The sequence below is a fragment of the Mizuhopecten yessoensis genome, unplaced genomic scaffold, assembly GCF_002113885.1.
Source record: "Mizuhopecten yessoensis strain PY_sf001 unplaced genomic scaffold, ASM211388v2 scaffold716313, whole genome shotgun sequence".
NCBI lineage: Eukaryota > Metazoa > Mollusca > Bivalvia > Pectinida > Pectinidae > Mizuhopecten > Mizuhopecten yessoensis.
This window is the reverse complement of record NW_018480054.1, coordinates 74,708-84,857: the sequence shown is the minus strand read 5'-3', so window position 1 is coordinate 84,857 and position 10,150 is coordinate 74,708.

Here is a 10,150-nt window from a genome sequence, read left to right as displayed (position 1 = left end):
TCTACTGCTGTCTATCTGGTGTATCATAGTTCTCTACTGCTGTCTATCTGGTGTATCAATGCTCTCTACTGCTGTCTATCTGGTATGTCCTTGTTCTCAACTGTTGTCTATCTGGTGTATCCTTGTTATCTACTGCTGTCTATCTGGTGTATCATTGTTTTCTACTGCTGTCTATCTGGTGTGTCCTTGTTCTCTACTGCTGTCTATCCCGGTGTATCCTTGTTCTCTGTTGCTGTCTATCTGGTGTATCATAGTTTTCTACTGCTGTCTATCTGGTGTATCCTTGATCTCCACTGCTGTCTATCTGGTGTACCATAGTTCTCTACTGCTGTCTATCTGGTGTATCATTGTTCTCTACTGCGTTCTATCTGGTGTATCAATGTTCTCTACTGCTGTCTATCTGGTGTATCCTTGTTCTCTACTGCCATCTTTCTGGTGTGTCATTGTTCTCTACTGCTGTGTTTCTGGTGTATCATAGTTCTCTACTGCTGTCTATCTGGTGTGTTCTTGTTCTCTACTGCTGTCTATCTGATGTGTCCTTGTTCTCTACTGCTGTCTTTCTGGTGTGTCCTTGTTCTCTACTGCTGTCTATCCCGGTGTATCCTTGTTCTCTGTTGCTGTCTATCTGGTGTATCATAGTTTTCTACTGCTGTCTATCTGGTGTATCCTTGTTCTCTACTGCTGTGTTTCTGGTGTATCATAGTTCTCTACTGCTGTCTATCTGGTGTGTTCTTGTTCACTACTGCTGTCTGTCTGGTGTGTCCTTGTTCTCTACTGCTATCTATCTGGTGTGTCCTTGTTCTCTACTGCTGTCTATCTGATGTGTCCTTGTTCTCTACTGCTGTCTATCTGATGTGTCCTTGGTCTCTACTGCTGTCTATCTGATGTGTCCTTGTTCTCTACTGCTGTCTATCTGGTGTGCCCTTGTTCTCTACTGCTGTCTATCTGATGTGTCCTTGTTCTCTACTGCTGTCTATCTGGTGTGTCCTTGTTCTATACTGCTGTGTTTCTGGTGTATCCTTGTTATCTACTGCCGTCTATCTGGTGTATCCTTGTTCTCTACTGCTGTCTATCTGGTGTGTCCTTGTTCTCTACTGGTGTGTTTCTGGTGTATCCTTGTTATCTACTGCGGTCTATCTGGTGTATCCTTGTTCTCTACTGCTGTCTATCTGGTGTATCCTTGTTATCTACTGCTGTCTTTCTGGTGTGCCCTTGTTCTCTACTGCTTTCTATCTGGTATGTCCTTGTTCACTACTGCTGTCTATCTTGTGTGTCCTTGTTCTATACTGCTGTCTATCTGTTGTTTCCTTGTTCTCTACTACTGTCTATCTGGTGTGCCCTTTTTCTCTACTGCTGTCTATTTGGTGTGTCCTTGTTATCTACTACTGCTGTCTATCTTCTTGTGTGTTCTTGCTCTCTACTGCTGTCTATCTGGTGTGTCCTTGTTCTCTACTGCTGCCTATCTGGTGTATCCTTGTTCTCTACTGCTGTGTTTCTTGTGTGTTCTTGTTCTCTACTGCTGTGTTTTTGGTGTGTCCTTCTTCTCTACTACTGTCTATATGGTGTGTCCTTGTTCTCTACTGCTGTCTTTCTGGTGTATCCTTGTTCTCTACTGCTGTCTTTCTGGTGTATCCTTGTTCTCTACTGCTGTCTTTTTGCTGTGTTCTTGTTCTCTACTGCTGTCTTTCTGGTGTATCCTTGTTCTCTACTGCTGTCTATCTGGTGTATCCTTGTTCTCTACTCCTGTCTATCTGGCGTATCATAGTTCTCTTCTGCTGTCTATCTGGTGTATCCTTGTTCTCTACTACTGTCTATCTGGTGTATCAATGTTCTCTACTGCTGTCTATCTGGTATGTCTTTGTTCTCTACTGCTGTCTATCTGGTGTATCCTTGTTATCTACTGCTGTCTATCTGGTGTATCAATGTTCTCTACTGCTGTCTATCTTGTGTATCCTTGTTATCTACTGCTGTGTTTCTGTTGTGGCATTGTTATCTACTGATGTCTATCTGGTGTATCATTGTTCTCTACTGCTGTCTATCTGGTATGTCCTTGTTCTCTACTGCTGTCTATTTGGTTTATCATAGTTCTCTGTTGCTGTCTATCTGGTGTATCATAGTTCTCTACTGCTGTGTTTCTTGTGTATCCTTGTTATCTAATGCTGTCTATCTGGTGTATCATTGTTATCTACTGCGTTCTATCTGGTGTATCAATGTTCTCTTCTGCTGTCTATCTGGTGGTGTATCATAGTTCTCTACTGCTGTGTTTCTGGTGTATCCTTGTTATCTAATGCTGTCTATCTAGTGTATCATAGTTCTCTACCGCTGTCTATCTGGTGTGTCCTTGTTCTCTACTGCTGTCTATCTGGTGTATCATTGTTATCTACTGCGTTCTATCTGGTGTATCAATGTTCTCTACTGCTGTCTATCTGGTGTATCCTTGTTATCTACTGCTGTGTTTCTGTTGTGTCATTGTTCTCTACTGCTGTGTTTCTGTTGTGGCATTGTTATCTACTGCTGTCTATCTGGTGTGTCATTGTTGTCTACTGCTGTCTATATGGTGTGTCCTTGTTCTCTACTGCTGTCTATCTGGTGTGTCCTTGTTCTCTACTGCTGTCTATCTGGTGTATCAAAGTTCTCTACTGCTGTGTTTCTGGTGTATCCTTGTTATCTACTGCTGTCTATCTGGTGTATCATAGTTCTCTACCGCTGTCTATCTGGTGTGTCCTTGTTCTCTATTGCTGTCTATCTGGTGTATCATTGTTATCTACTGCTGTCTATCTGGTGTATCAATGTTCTCTACTGCCTTCTATCTGTTGTATCCTTGTTATCTACTGCTGTGTTTCTGTTGTGTCGTTGTTCTCTACTGCTGTGTTTCTGTTGTGTCATTGTTATCTACTGCTGTCTATCTGGTATGTCCTTGTTCTCTACTGCTGTCTATCCGGTATGTCCTTGTACTCTACTGCTGTCTATCTGGTGTATCCTTGTCTCTACTGCTGTCTATCTGGTGTGTCCTTGTTCACTACTGCTGTCTATCTTGTGTGTCCTTGTTCTCTACTGCTGTCTATTTGGTTTATCATAGTTCTCTGTTGCTGTCTATCTGGTGTATCATAGTTCTCTACTGCTGTCTATCTGGTATGTCCTTGTTCTCTACTGCTGTCTATCTGGTGTATCCTTGTCTCTACTGCTGTCTATCTGGTGTGTCCTTGTTCACTACTGCTGTCTATCTTGTGTGTCCTTGTTCTCTCCTGCTGTCTATCTGGTGTATCATTGTTATCTACTGCTGTCTATCTGGTGTAGCAATGTTCTCTACTGCTGTCTATCTGGTGTATCTTTGTTATCTACTGCTGTCTATCTGGTGTAACATAGTTCTCTACTGCTGTCTATATGGTGAATCCTTGTTCTCTACTGCTGTCTATCTGGTGTATCATTGTTATCTACTGCTGTATATCTGGTGTATCATTGTTCTCTACTGCTGTCTATCTGGTGTGTCCTTGTTCTCTACTGCTGTGTTTCTGGTGTATCATAGTTCTCTACTGCTGTCTATCTGGTATGTCCTTGATCTCTACTGCTGTGTTTCTGTTGTGTCTTTGGTCTCTACTGCTGTGTTTCTTGTATGTCCCTTTTCTCTACTGCTGTCTATCTGGTGTATCCTTGTTCTCTACTGTTGTCTATCTGGTATGTCCTTGTTCTCTACTGCTGTGTTTCTGTTGTGTCTTTGGTCTCTACTGCTGTGTTTCTTGTATGTCCCTTTTCTCTACTGCTGTCTATCTGGTGTATCCTTGTTCTCTACTGTTGTCTATCTGGTATGTCCTTGTTCTCTACTGCTGTGTTTCTGTTGTGTCTTTGGTCTCTACTGCTGTGTTTCTGGTATGTCCCTGTTCTCTACTGCTGTCTATCTGGTGTATCCTTGTTATCTACTGCTGTCTTTCTGATGTGTTCTTGTTCTCTACTGCTGTCTATCTGGTGTGTCCTTGTTCTCTACTGCTGTCTATCTTGTGTGTCCTTGTTCTCTACTGCTGTCTATCTGGTGTATCATTGTTATCTACTGCTGTCTATCTGGTGTATCATAGTTCTCTACTGCTGTCTATCTGGTATGTCCTTGTTCTCTACTGCTGTCTATCTGGTATGTCCTTGTTCTCTACTGCTGTCTATCTGGTGTGTCCTTGTTCTCTACTGCTGTCTATCTGGTGTGTCCTTGTTCTCTACTGCTGTCTATCTGGTGTGTCCTTGTTCTCTACTGCTGTCTATCTGGTGTGTCCTTGTTCTCTACTGCTGTCTATCTGGTGTGTCCTTGTTCTCTACTGCTGTCTATCTGGTGTGTCCTTGTTCTCTACTGCTGTCTATCTGGTGTGTCCTTGTTCTCTACTGCTGTCTATCTGGTGTGTCCTTGTTCTCTACTGCTGTCTATCTGGTGTGTCCTTGTTCTCTACTGCTGTCTATCTGGTGTGTCCTTGTTCTCTACTGCTGTCTATCTGGTGTGTCCTTGTTCTCTACTGCTGTCTATCTGGTGTGTCCTTGTTCTCTACTGCTGTCTATCTGGTGTGTCCTTGTTCTCTACTGCTGTCTATCTGGTGTGTCCTTGTTCTCTACTGCTGTCTATCTGGTGTGTCCTTGTTCTCTACTGCTGTCTATCTGGTGTGTCCTTGTTCTCTACTGCTGTCTATCTTGTGTGTCCTTGTTCTCTACTGCTGTCTATCTGGTGTGTCCTTGTTCTCTACTGCTGTCTATCTGGTGTATCATTGTTATCCACTGCTGTCTATCTGGTGTATCATTGTTATCTACTGCTGTCTATCTGGTGTATCAGTGTTCTCTACTGCTGTCTATCTGGTGTATCCTTGTTATCTACTGCTGTGTTTCTGTTGTGTCATTGTTCTCTACTGCTGTGTTTCTGTTGTGTCATTGTTCTCTACTGCTGTGTTGCTGGTGTGTCCTTTTTCTCTACTGCTGTGTTTTGTTGTTTCTTTGTTCTCTACTGCTGTGTTTCTGTTGTGTCATTGTTCTCTACTGCTGTGTTGCTGGTGTGTCCTTTTTCTCTTCTGCTGTGTTTTGTTGTTTCTTTGTTCTCTACTGCTTTGTTTCTGTTGTGTCATTGTTCTCTACTGCTGTGTTGCTGGTGTGTCCTTTTTCTCTACTGCTGTCTATCTGGTGTATCCTTGTTATCTACTGCTGTCTATCTGGTGTATCATTGTTATCCACTGCTGTCTATCTGGTGTATCATTGTTATCCACTGCTGTCTATCTGGTGTATCATTGTTATCCACTGCTGTCTATCTGGTGTTCCTTGTTCTCTACTGCTGTCTATCTGGTGTATCCTTGTTCTCTACTGCTGTCTTGCTGGTGTGTCCTTGTTCTCTATTGCTGTCTATCTGGTGTATCATAGTTCTCTACTGCTGTCTATCTGATGTGTCCTTGTTCTCTACTGCTGTCTATCTGGTGTATCCTTGTTCTCTACTGCTGTCTATCTGATGTGTCCTTGTTCTCTTCTGCTGTCTATCTGGTGTATCCTTGTTCTCTTCTGCTGTCTATCTGGTGTATCCTTGTTCTCTTCTGCTGTCTATCTGGTGTATCCTTGTTATCTACTGCTGTCTATCTGGTGTATCATAGTTATCTACTGCTGTCTATCTGGTGTATCATAGTTCTCTACTGCTGTCTATCTGGTGTATCCTTGTTATCTACTGCTGTCTATCTGGTGTATCATAGTTCTCTACTGCTGTCTATCTGATGTGTCCTTGTTCTCTCCTGCTGTCTATCTGGTGTATCCTTGTTATCTACTGCTGTGTTTCTGTTGTGTCATTGTTCTCTACTGCTTTCCGTTTTTGTTCCATTGAATTAATTGCCTCATTTAGAGCTACTGTTTAATGTTTAGTCATTTGAATAAGAAATTTAATAGATATTGCAAATACATGTTTTTTTAAATATTGTTACATTTTCAAACTGGTCTTCAGAATTAAACCTTAAATCATGTGATATGCTCAGTGTTGTTATCGACATTCACAGGAAACTTCAAGATGTTTAAAATTCCCATATATGCATTACCCTTGATGTATTGACCGTAATAATACATTGCATGACACCACCGGTATCTAAATTAGCTTTCCGGTAGACTCATAGCATTATTTCTTTTTAAAAGTCAAATGATCTAAATGCAAACTATAAAACACTCCACATTTCTACCTAAAACCTTCGCCTGACTTACGACATGCACGCTTTAATAACTGTGTGGAATTTGAAAAACAAACTGCTACAATACAGTTAAAATGTCAACGATCTTATAAACGTTATATATATTTGTATGAAATGCACATGGGAGTTTTGTTTGTTTGCCAACAGTCTAGAACAAATAATTGATGTATTGATATGTTAAATTATTTTTTCCCTTGGCTTACTTTTGTTTAATACGTAATCATAACATAAATTGAATTCATTTTTTGTAGAATCAAGAAGTGTTTTGTTTTGTTTTCAGGTTTAAAGCGCTGTTATGTAGTGACCCGTTTATCGTGTACTATTTACATTGTTATTTTGATCCAATACTAACAAGGCGTATATCCTTATCATTATTGAGTGTTAGTACTATTTACATTGTTATGTTGATCCAATACTAACAAGGCTTATATCCTTATCATTATTGAGTGTTAATACTATTTACATTGTTATGTTGATCCAATACTAACAAGGCTAATATCCTTATCATTATTGAGTGTTAGTACTATTTACATTGTTATATTGATCCAATACTAACACGGCGTATATCCTTATCATTATTGAGTGTTAGTACTATTTACATTGTTATGTTGATCCAATACTAACAAGGTTAATATTCTTATCATTATTGAGTGTTAGTACTATTTCCATTGTTATGTTGATCCAATACTAACAAGGCTTATATATATCCCTATCATTATTGAGTGTTAGTACTATTTACATTGTTATGTTGATCCAATACTAACAAGGCTAATATTCTTATCATTATTGAGTGTTAGTACTATTTACATTGTTATATTGATCCAATACTAACACGGCGTATATCCTTATCATTATTGAGCGTTAGATTTGATTATTGTCTGCAATGTCTGCTTTGTTTTCTTTAAGCAACGATTGTATTGGGAATCATATCATTGACCTGAAGGAAATGTTACTTACTCGTACTGTATCACATAATGCCTGACTCCCACCCACGTGCAATTTCACCTTTTTGCTTTCCTGCACGTTAATATTCCAAATGTCGTCTTATCATATTTTGTTTGCTCCTTTTGCACTTATATATATATATTAACTGTATGTGCAGTGTCAGTATATTGCTTTTCCCAGATGAAAATGATTGCTTTTCACGCACGTTTACTACTTCATGTCAAGTAAGTGCGTTAATTTGATACACAAAGCACATTAAAAAGTGGAATAGCTTATCAAAAGGGGAAAGGGGTACGGATCGATATAATTTAGTAGACTTGGAGATTTCTGCGCTACATTCGATTCGTGAAAAGATACAGGTGTTACAATACAACTTATAACAATACGTGCATCGCCCTTTTACTAAAGAAATATTTGGTTTCGGAGATAAATCATATTCTCTAATTATCAGTAATGAATAATTGACTGATATTCTGTTAAATTACCAGTGTTTAATTTAAGGTCACGTGTAGACTAAACATTACGAAATCGCATCCAACCAAATGCCCTGTTAAAGTCGTCTGAGGTACATTGTATAATATACAGAATAATGTTGTGAACTTCTTGTTAAATACACATTAAAGCATCAAACTCACTGCTGTGGTCAAAATACTAAAACATTATTTGAATCTGTAATTTTTTTCTTCTAATTAAGTAGAACATGTTACCCGCGTAAAAAGCAACAGTTTTCATAAAATAATAATATACTGACACTGCACATACGGAAAAAAATATACACAAGAACAGTCATATCAATCATGATAATAGCAAATCAAGATATTTATAGATTATCAAACATATTTTCAGGGTTTATCGTGAGAACAATTTTCTCATTGCGATCGCGTAAATAAATTGAGAGGCCACCATAGGTGGATTCGAGATGTTTTATCTACGTGAGAGCGATGAGACAATTGTTCGAACGACAAACACTGAAAACACTGTATGATAAACTATTTATCTACCTTATATATTTGTCCTTTCAAAAAAGGCAACTAAACACCATGTTTTCCAGATGACCTCTAATCTCAATGGTCAACGATCGCAATTCCTCGGTCTGTGACAAACGTAAACAAATAGAACACATGCGCGGAGGATTACACTGAACCTTAAAACTACGTTGCATTTTTTTTTAAAAACAATCCTATCGTCATTGTCTTTTCCCTATGCACATTTACGCTTAAGATATTGTTATTATCCTCACAATAATTTCTCGTACATTCATATTGATTGCTTATGACGAATTATATTCTTACGGGGATTAATATTGTGTGAATATCACTTCCGGTTTAAGACGTTAGTTGGAGCGACGAGACGTTCTTTTTTGAGAAAATACGTTCCCAAATGCCGGGAAATGGAAAAATCCGTTCTCAAGTTCTTCTCAACAAGTTCTTAACTTCCTCTGGGTTACTCTCAAACGCACAACCCATGATATTAATTTTATGATAATATACGATCTCTGATATACCAACGTCAAAGAATGTCTAACGACATGTACGGACTATAGCCTTTTCTAATAATGTTATCACAATCAATAACTTTAAATATAACCCGTGCTGATAATGTTATCACAATCAATAACTTTAAATATAACCCATGCTAATAATGTTATCACAATATATAACTATAGTATATAACCCGTGCTGATAATGTTAAAACAATCAATAACTATAGGATATAACCCGTGCTGATAATGTTCTCACAATCAATAACTATAGGATATAACCCGTGCTGATAATGTTATCACAATCAATAACTATAGGATATAAGCAGAGTTGATAATGTTATCCCAACCAATAACTATAGATATAACCCGTGCTGATAGAGTTATCACAATCAATAACTATAGTATATAACCCGTGCTGATAATGTTATCACAATCAATAACTATAGTATATAACCCGTGCTGATAATGCTATCACAATCAATAACTATAGTATATTACCCATGCTGATAATGTTATCAAAATTAATAACTGTAGGATATAACCTGTGCTTATAATGTTATCACAATTAATAACTGTAGTATATAATCTGTGCTGATAATGTTATCACAATTAATAACTGTTGCATATAATCTGTGCTGATCATGTTATCACACTCAAAAACTATAGGCTATAACATTTTCTGATAATATTATCACAATCAATAACTATAGGATATTACCCTTGCTGATAATGTTATCACAATCAAAAACTATAGTATATAACCCGTGCTGATAATGATATCGCAATCAATAGCTATAGTATATAACCCGTGCTTATAATGCTATCACAATCAATAACTATAGTATTACCCATGCTGATAATGTTATCGAAATTAATAACTGTAGGATATAACCTGTGATTATAATGTTGTCACAATTAATAACTGTAGTATATAATTTGTGCTGATAATGTTATCACAATTAATAACTGTTGCATATAATCTGTGCTGATCATGTTATCACACTCAAAAACTATAGGCTATAACATTTTCTGATAATATTATCACAATCAATAACTATAGTATATAACCCGTGCTGATAATGATATCAAAATCAATAACTATAGTATATAGCCCGTGCTTATAATGTTATCGCAATTAATAACTGTTGCATACAATCTGTGCTGATCATGTTATCAAACTCAAACACTAAAGGCTATAACATTTTCTGATAATATTATCACAATCAATAATTATAGTATATAATACGTGCTGATAAAGTTATCACAGTCACTAACTATAGGATATAAGCAGTGCTGATAATGTTATCCCAACCAATAAGTAAAGGATATAACCCGTGCTGATAATGTTATCACAATCAATAACTATAGTATATAACCCGTGCTGATAATGCTATCACAATCAAGAACTGTAGTATATAATCTGTGCTGATAATGTTATCACAATCAATAACTATAGTATATAACCCTTGCTGATAATGATATCACAATCAATAACTATAGTATATAACCCGTGCTTATAATGTTTTGACAATTAATAACT